This window comes from Herpailurus yagouaroundi, unplaced genomic scaffold, assembly GCF_014898765.1.
Source record: "Herpailurus yagouaroundi ecotype Mexico unplaced genomic scaffold, PumYag 161, whole genome shotgun sequence".
NCBI lineage: Eukaryota > Metazoa > Chordata > Mammalia > Carnivora > Felidae > Herpailurus > Herpailurus yagouaroundi.
Genome location: NW_024412402.1, coordinates 8,848,520 through 8,857,357, shown reverse-complemented (window position 1 = coordinate 8,857,357; position 8,838 = coordinate 8,848,520). Strand labels below are relative to the sequence as shown.

The following is an 8,838-nucleotide window of genomic DNA, read 5'->3' as shown; positions in this document are numbered from 1 at the left end:
GATAAATAAGGGTTGACTTGAGGCAGTGCTTATTGGGAAATGTGATATGAAAATTCATTTAATATGAAAGAACGTGGAAGCTTAAGTTTATGGTAATGGATTGATTGCAGATAGTATCTAATAACTCCATACAAATATATTTCAATCACAATATCCGCTGGGGTGGTCCTCGGCTCCAGAGGCGGACGGGGCAATTGTACGCCCGACCTCTCTTCCGGGCCAGATTAGAATTAATTAATTGCTAATATTGTGACATTACTTTTGTAATTAAGAAGCCCCATAATTTTCAGTGGCGGTGAGGATGAGAAGCGTTTATTATTGTCTCAAATGAGGCTGGAGAAGGTAGAGAAGCAGAAAAAGTTAATAGCAGAGAGCGAAATCCAGAGAGGGAGCATGTATTATTTCATTCACCGCGTCCTGAGGTTTTGTCTTGCCAACGGAGTGGAGAGCCCCAGATAAGAGGCAGGGTCTCATGGCCGGTGGGGCAGAGGCTCTGGCAGGCACCGAACAGCACAGAAGATCGAGGGTGACATCTCTCTCAGCCTTGCTGATCCCCGGAGGCAGGGCCTGGGAGCCAGCCCAGTGAGGAAGCTCTGGCCAGGGAGCTGTGGCTGAGACCAGGCAGGAAAGCAGGGACCAAAGGTGGGTCACGGTTGATGAGTCTGTGACACGCCCCTTCCTCCCTTGATAAACTGTGAAATCCATTTGTCCTTGGCTGGGATGAACTCAGCGAGGCGATGGCTGTCACTTCTGGGTGTCCGCAGAGGGGCCGGAGGAAAGGAGGTGGGGGCGCCTGTCTAAGGTCCATATGCTGGCCTGTCTCCCAACACACGACCCTGGGAGTTTGCTTGTCTTTCTGCCTTTTCCTTTCCTAGGGAGAAAATGGAAATAATTTCCTTTGAAACGTGACATTTCCTAATCCGGCGCCCGGCCTGGCTGACAGCAGGATTAGTGTGCGCGGCTGCCAGGCCCGCCTGGCCATATGCAGGCGTCTCCCGAGGGGCTGCGGCGGCCAGTGCCAGCCCCCTCCCCTGGCTCTTCTCCCATCCCAATCTCACCTCAGCTCCCTCCTCCCTCTGCATGTTGGGACTGGTGTGCTGGAAGCCTACTCAAGCCCTTTCTGGCCCCGGCTGCTGTGTGCATGTGTGTGGGGGTGAGGGGGGGAGGGGGAAGGGGTTTCACAGACCAGAAGCTGTTAGTCTTGTCATCCAAGACGAGAGGAAACCAGGACCTGGACAGGTGGCTTCAGGTCTTGGCTCTGCGTGGATCAGCTCTGTGACCTACAGTTGGCTATTTGTGCCCCTATCTGGACTTGAGACTTCTTATCTTCGAATTGAAAGTGTGAGAAGAGTATTGGGGTGCCTGGGTGTCTCGGTTGAGCATCCCACTTCAGCTCAGGCCATGATCTTGTGGTCTGTGAGTTCGAGCCCCGCGTCGGGCTCTGTGCTGACAGCTCAGAGCCTGGAGCCTGTTTCCGATTCTGTGTCTCCCTCTCTCTCTGCCCCTCCCCAGCTCATGCTCTTTCTCTCTCTCAAAAATAAATAAATGTTAAAAAAAATTAAAAGAAAAAGGAAAATATCAGGAAACTATTAGATGATTTCTACCTCTTCTGCTTTCCAGCAGTGTCTGATTCCCCACTCGTTGCCCAGCTCTTTTGTTAACAAGGACCACCACAATAATGAGCAGTCCGTGGTAGTTGTTATGAGACATTCTTCAAGGGCGGGAGCTGGCCTTCCTCTCCCACTCTCTTTCTGCCTCTCGAGGTGCCCAGGACTAGTGTGGTAGCTTTACTGTTGGGCCTTTCCAACTAGGTGCCTGGAAGAATGTCCCTCAAACCTTGTTACCACCTCAGGCCGGTCGTAATGCATGATGTCAAAGCCTCATGGTAATCTGATAGGTGGATAGTCTTTACAGAGGAAGAAATGGGGGATCAGAAAGGCTAGGTGACTTGCTCAAGTGATTAATTCAAGCAGATTTGATCCCAGATGGCCCAACTCCAAAACCCCTGCCTCTCAGGCCATCCTCTGTACCCTGCACCCCCTGCCACCCCCATGAGCTTCGGGAATTGGGCTCCAGCCCCAGACTACCTGGGCTGTGTATGATTGTTATTTTTCTGCAGTAGGGACTGGGGTGACTCCTGAGTGGCGGGTTCCAGTGTATGCCCCTGCCCCACATTCTGGATCAGCCACTGTGGTCTCCAAGACAGGTACCATCGGAGGTGTTCCCAGGCCAGAATGCCTGGTTCCCAGACTGTGTCCCCAGATCCAGTCGAGAACCAAACACCCAGATTAGACAACCTGACAAAGCCTGCGAGGAGGTGTGAGGTAGCCGTTTCCTGAGCAGGTTTCTGGGGATCTCCCTTCCAGTCCTTGAGGCCAGGAGAGGAGGCAGAGGGAGGCCAGGCTTTGGGCAGCGTGTTGGCAAGGGAGGGTGGGAGGCGGTGAGATGAGGCCTCCGGAGCTCTAACTGGAGGGTCTGGCTGCCTCCGGGATGGATTTCCTCCCTCCCCTAGCTCTCAGTTGCACATCAGGGAATGAGAGATTGGCTTGGGTCTGAGATTCTAGCATCTCCCTGAAGCACTTTGAAGCCAGTGGCAGAGAGAGAAAGATGTTCTGCAAATACAGCTTCCCCTTCCTCCCCACTCCTCATCTCCTCCATGTGCTGTGAAAAGTCTGAGAGCACTTTATTTAGGAGGCTGGGGTGTTTGTGTGGAAACTAGGGAGGGGAGTTGAAGGGTAATTGTTGCCGGAAAGGCAAGAGGGAAGAAGTGTGACAGCTATGCTCAGCTCAGCCCTCCGTTGCCCGTTTCCGATGCAAACAGCCCACGATCAAGCTTCTTCATTAAAGTTCAGAATTACAGATGGGAGAAAACACCTCCAGTGCAGGACCCAGGGGTGGAAGGAAGACAGCTTGGTCCTAGTGTGCTCTTCTTGCAAACAGTTGTGGGGTTTTTTTTGTTTTGTTTTGAGATTGGAGTAGCAATGCTCTACCTGAACTACAAACCTGAACACCATGGGCTGGGAGAGCTGGGCTGACCTGCATGAGCGAGGTGTGGTCCACTAGGAATACTCATCTCCACACCTGCCGTGGATACTTACCTGCTTCTTTTGAGTCCGGTGGTCCTTGTCCCACTCCACACTCTTTCTTTCTTTGTCTCCCTGCTTGTCCTTTCTTCTTTGCGTTTTCGGTGTCTCTTTCTGGGTGTCTCTGCCCCTCCCAGTTTTTTCTCTCCTGCTCTCCCTCCCCATCGATCTCCCGACCTCTGCATTAGCATTCACAACCTCCGGCACCAGCCACTTAGGCCAGAAAGACAGCTCCTTGGAAACACAATTGAAATATTTTTATAAATGACCAGCGGAGTTTGAGTGACATGCCCTTCTTAGGCTAAATAAAATTAAAGTTAAACCTTCTAAAAAATACATGAGCCAAACATCCTCTGCACATTTCATTATGCAAATGCAGCTGTCCGGCTCTGCACAAATTAGCCCTCCTTTTGAAATTCACTGCTGCCTCTTCTCTTCCCTCTGCTTTCCTCTCTTTTTTTTTTCCTCTGGATTTTGAGCGAAAAGGCTTTGTGATTTTAGGCCGACAGCTGGGAGTCTGGGGGAGAGGGGGAGGCTGGAGGGTGGGAGGGCCAACTTACTCCTTCTGATTTCCTCTTTGTCCCCTTTCTTCCCTCTCTTCCGGGGGGAAGGTGGTAAGAAAACAATGAACACATGGATGACTCCTCATCCTTTCTCTTTTCCAAGCTGCTTGGCAGGGTCTGGCCAGGAGAGGTCAGTCTGGGGTTGGGAACGGGCCTCCCTGGCGGGGTGCTCAAGCAATCTCAGCCTGGGGGCTGTGGGAGCCAGCAGCCTCAGGGATGGGCTAGCTGATGGGCCACAGACCTACTCCCACCCCAGGTCCAGACCCTGCTTCCCCAGCGCCTCGGGCATAATAAAGGATGTCTTTTCCCTATGGCCCGAATCCTAGGTGATGATTGGAAAATTTGAACAATGTTCTAGATGTGCTATCTCCTCTGTGCCCAGCTCCCAGGGTCTGGGAGAGTCTGGGCTTCATACAGGTGGAAGGAAGTCACTTCGAATTGGGCAGACAGGAGAGCCGCCCTCCCACGGCCAGCTCACCAAGTCACATCGGAAGACTGTGTCTTGTAATCTTCCCTGCACATGCGTTGTGCCCGAGTGAAATATCACCATTAAAATCACTTATTTCCCAAGTCCCCTTAGGGGAAAAAAAACACTAGGGAAGGGGAACAAAACAAATCATACGAAGGTGTCAATAACGTTCTAGAATCTCAGCATTTAATTGTGTCTTAGAGAGTTCACGCTTCTCACTGCAGTATGGGGACTGTGATCAAAGCCGATGTGTTGACTTGGCCATAGAACAGGCTTCCGCTTCAGTGCTGTTCTCCAAGCAGAAGCACGGAGGGCAGGGCTCAGAAAGAAGAGAAGGGGGCACGAGGGCAGAAAGAGCCACCGAGCTCCTCCTCCCCAGATACCGGTCTTGCCCTGACCCTTTGGGGGAGGAGTGGCAGGTGGCCTTGCATCCAGACGACGGGATGTTCATCCGTAGCTGTACCTGATTAATCCACTCTGGACTTGCAGGACTAGATTCCTGCCCCCTCTCCCAGCTCCCAGCCATTTCAGGATGGTCCCTGGGGTCCAAGATGCTCTTGCCCCTGCTGTCCTCTCTGACTTTAGCCGGAGGAGAGAGTGTGGGGGGAGGGAGGAGGGAGGCAGGGGGAAGGATCAGATGAAAGAAACTTAGTTGTTCAGGCAGTTGGCAGCAGGTGGAGGCCCTCAGGAGACTTCCTTTCCATTCCAGCCTCCCTAGTCTACACTTGGGTCTGCTGACACTTACCTTACTCCCACTCTGAGCCACTCTTCCCCAGTTGCTGGTGAGATCCCTATTCTGACTCTTGCTGGTCATTTTTGTGCTCAGAAATTTTAAATGTCCAGTGTAGAATCAACAGCCATTTATTGAGTTTCTGCTATGTGCCAGGCATTGAGCTAGGTGTGAGGGGTTGGGGGAAGGGGACACAGCCAGGCATGACCGCTGCCCTCACAGAGCTTATGGTATAGCCGGGAAGCCCCTGTGTGGAAGGAGCCAGTGAGCGAGATGTGCAGGTGCTCCAGAAGCCTGGCTGAAAGTGAGGTTGTGACCATGTGGGAGACACTGGCCATCTGTTTACTAGACCACTTTCCTGTCCTTCCTGGGGCAGAGTTAGACTACATTTCCCAGTCTCCCAGGCAGGAGGGATGGTTTTCTGACTCCTTGCTGGTCAGCATATGGTTCCTTGGACAGCAGCACCAGTATCACACGGGAGCTGGCAGGGAACACAGACCCTCAGGCCCCACATCAGGCCTGGGAGCCAAGCCCAGGGATCTGCAGGTGAAGGCATGAGAAGTCATTCCAATCCACGGAGTAGGAGTGGAAGCAGCACTGCCGGCCAGCGCGGTAATTCCGAGTGGCTGCTTTCTCCTTCCTTCCATTTACCGGATCAGAGACACACGGGACTGAGTTCATCGTATTCTGCAGTACATGGCACCCATCATCATTCGTCTGTGAAAGGCCCCTATTTTGTTTTGCTTCATTATTTCTTTGCATCTCACCCCCATCCTTACTTCCCTATCTCTGCCGTGTCTCATACACAGATAGATTTTAGTCTGTTCCTTACTTTTTCTGTTCGCGTCTGTTTTTCACATTAGTTCATGCTGCTGTAAATACGTCTGTTCCACTGCTTCTGGATGGTGCGTAGTATTTCGCCTATGCACCCACTGAAAGTTGCTTTGATTTCCTAGTGACAGACACCCAGGCTGCGTCAGTTCCTTTCCGTGACAGACAGTGTCAAGCACGTCCTCTTGTGGGTCTCTGTGGGAGTTTGTGGGTCTCTGTGCAGTACACCCCCAGGAGAGGGCTTGGCTGGCCACAGTTGCTTCCACCCAGAACTGCCAGATGGCTGGCGCTGATGGCGATCAGCGCTCTCAGCAGACCTCTGGCAGTGCCACTGGTGCCCAGTTTTCCCACATCTTTTCCAACACTTAGTGTCATCTGCTTTTCTAATTGTCCCCAGGTTTTACAGGGATGCTCCGCTGGTTCTTGAGTTTCCCTGATGACCATGCATTTGCATGCCTCCCAGTGTACCTGTGGCAGTGAGGGACTTCGCCGATTTCACCATATGTGAATTGCCTGGTCATATTTTTTCCCTTCTTAGTTGTGTCTGGTTTTTGTTCTTTCTTGTTGATTTGATTCGAAGGAGTTCGAATATATGTTTGCTAGATATATGCTAGGTATTTGCTGGATATTTGCTAGATATATGCTAGAGATATGCATGTTCTTCATTTTGGTTGTTGCAATGTCTTCTCCTGGCCGGCCACCTGCCTGGTAACTGTGATGTTTGGTTTTGTCAGGGGACAGAAAGCCTCAATTTTATTCTGGTCAAATGCATCATTTCTTTTTTGCCTGATGGTTTGAGCCTTTTGGGGTCTTATTAAAGAAATCTTCCCTCACCAAGGTCACAGAGATATTCTTTTCATCTACTCTCCGCTAGTGTTATAGTTTTGCAGGTCACATTTAGGGGCCTAATTTCCTGGAGTACAAGTTTTCATATAGTAGAAGAGGTTTAAACTCGGTTTTCATCTGTATGGTGAGCTGAACCCACTAAACAAGCCACCTTTCCCCCAGTCTTTATGATTTCACTTGTGTCATATGCCCAATCTAATAGACACACACACACACACACACACACACACACACACACACACACACGTTTTTTGGTGTGTTCTCTCTTCTGTTTTATTTATTTGTTAGTCCTTGCATTATTCCCTCCGGTTTTCTTTTTAAAAAAATGATTGTCATTGTCCTTAGCACTAGTCACAAATAGTGTAGCTCTCCTGTCTTTCAGGAAAATGGTAGGGTGGCACTTTCCTGTCCACTTGGAGGTTGCTGTGGCTCTATGACTTGATTTGGACAATGGAATATGAGCAGAAGTGACACATGTCACTTCTGGAAGGAAGCTTTCGAGCCAGTGTGTAATTCCCCACGCTCCCTTCCCCCTGCCGTGACAAACTGTAATGCTCCAGTCAGGTAGACGCTGTCAGCCTGGATGAGACAGAGCAGATCCTCCAGATGACCTTCGATGGACATGTAATGTAAGTGAGGAACAGACCTTGGCTGTTTTAAGTGATTGCACCAGGAGGTTTTTGTTTCTGCAGCAAAATCTTGCCCGTCCTGACTGAAACAGTTACCATGGGTGGACTATTTCCAGTGGCTGATAAGGCGTGTCCCTCCTCTTTGTTCTTTTAGAAAACTACATAGCTCTTTGTTCTTCCATTTAGGATTTGTCAATCTACTAGGGGATTCCAGCTGGAAAAATTCACCCACACAAGGAGTCTTGAGCCTGAGGGTGTGTAAGAGGGAGGGTTTGTACTGCTGAAATACAAGGAGATTCCATTTCCCCAACAAGCATCAGCTTCTAAAGTGCAAATATGGCTGCCTCATCTTCAATATGCTTCACTGACCCTGGCTCACTGCATCTTGCCCATCTTCCAGCACGTTTTTCACCACCTTCCCTGTGTGTTTTTCCTTCCCTTTCATCTCTCTTTTATGTGAATAATCATGAAGTCCTTCTGAATCTCATTCAGAGTGGCTTTCTCCCTTATCCAAAGTTTTGGTGCCGCTGTCCCCTTGGACCTTGAAAGGGCTCACCTTTTATTCCACATTTATCAAGAGAACCTTCTAAACAGTGAGTGTTGTCCCTGAAGAGGAAGTCTGATGCCAGGTGTTAAGATAACACAAAATTATCCACTTTGTTGCAAACAAAAGATGCTGGGAAAAATTATACAGCCAGTGGGGGTGACGAGAGGAAGACAGACAGACATTCAGATGCATAGTTTATATCATCATAGGATATATTTCATATGGATAAAGAGGCTAACAGCGGGGGGGGGGCATGGGACAAATGGGTGAAAGGTGCCAAAAGTACAAACTTTCAGTTGTAAAATAAGTAAGTCATGGCGATTTAATGTATGACGGGGGCAAGTATAGTTACTACTCTATTGCATATTTGAAAGTTGCTAGGAGAGTAGATCTTAAAAGTTCTCAGCATAGGAAAAAACTTTGTAATTGTGTATGGTGACAGATGTTAACAGGTGATCATTTTGCAATATATACACTTAAGAAATCATTATGTTGTACACCTGAAACTAACCTAACGCTAGATGTCAATTATATCTCAATTTTTAAGTCATTTTTTAATGTTTATGTATTTATTTTGAGAGAGAGAGAGAGCGAGCGTGAGCAGGGGAGAGGCAGAGAGGGAGGGAGAGAGAGAATCTCAAGCAGGTTCCACACTGTCAGGGCAGAGCCCTACGTGGGGCTCGAACCCATGAATCATGAGATCATGACTTGAGCTGAAATCAAGAGTCAGACACTTAACCACCTGAGCCACCCAGGCGCCCCTATCTTTATTTTTTTTTTAAAGAAGTTAACTATAAAAGTTAAATGAAAAAAAAAAAACCTAGAATAAATATCTGATTTCTGTGTCTAACCTTAAAAATTATGGAAGAAATCATATACACACCAGCAGACTTAACCACATAAAAATGTAAAACTCCTGATGTCCAAACAGGGTAAGCAGAATTTAAGGGCAATCAACATACTTGGAGGCATTTTCTGTAAACATGACAGGAAAATATTTGTCATTTTAGTAGAGTGTTCATTCAATCAAGAAAACCCAGTAAAGTAACACCCTTAAGAAAGAAGGTGATCGGGGCGCCTGGGTGGCGCAGTCGGTTAAGCGTCCGACTTCAGCCAGGTCACGATCTCGCGGTCTGTGAG

General features: G+C 49.0%; 1 long non-coding RNA gene across 1 annotated transcript; it reads right to left on the bottom strand.

Annotated features, from left to right (window-relative positions):
* Positions 1–290: 290 nt before the first annotated feature.
* LOC121035432 (uncharacterized) lies at positions 291–3,421 on the bottom strand. The gene is made up of 2 exons (XR_005792899.1): positions 3,082–3,421; positions 291–871 (listed from the first exon to the last, which is right to left on the bottom strand). It is a non-coding gene; the product is annotated as an uncharacterized LOC121035432 (long non-coding RNA).
* Between the last annotated feature and the right edge of the window lie 5,417 nt (positions 3,422–8,838).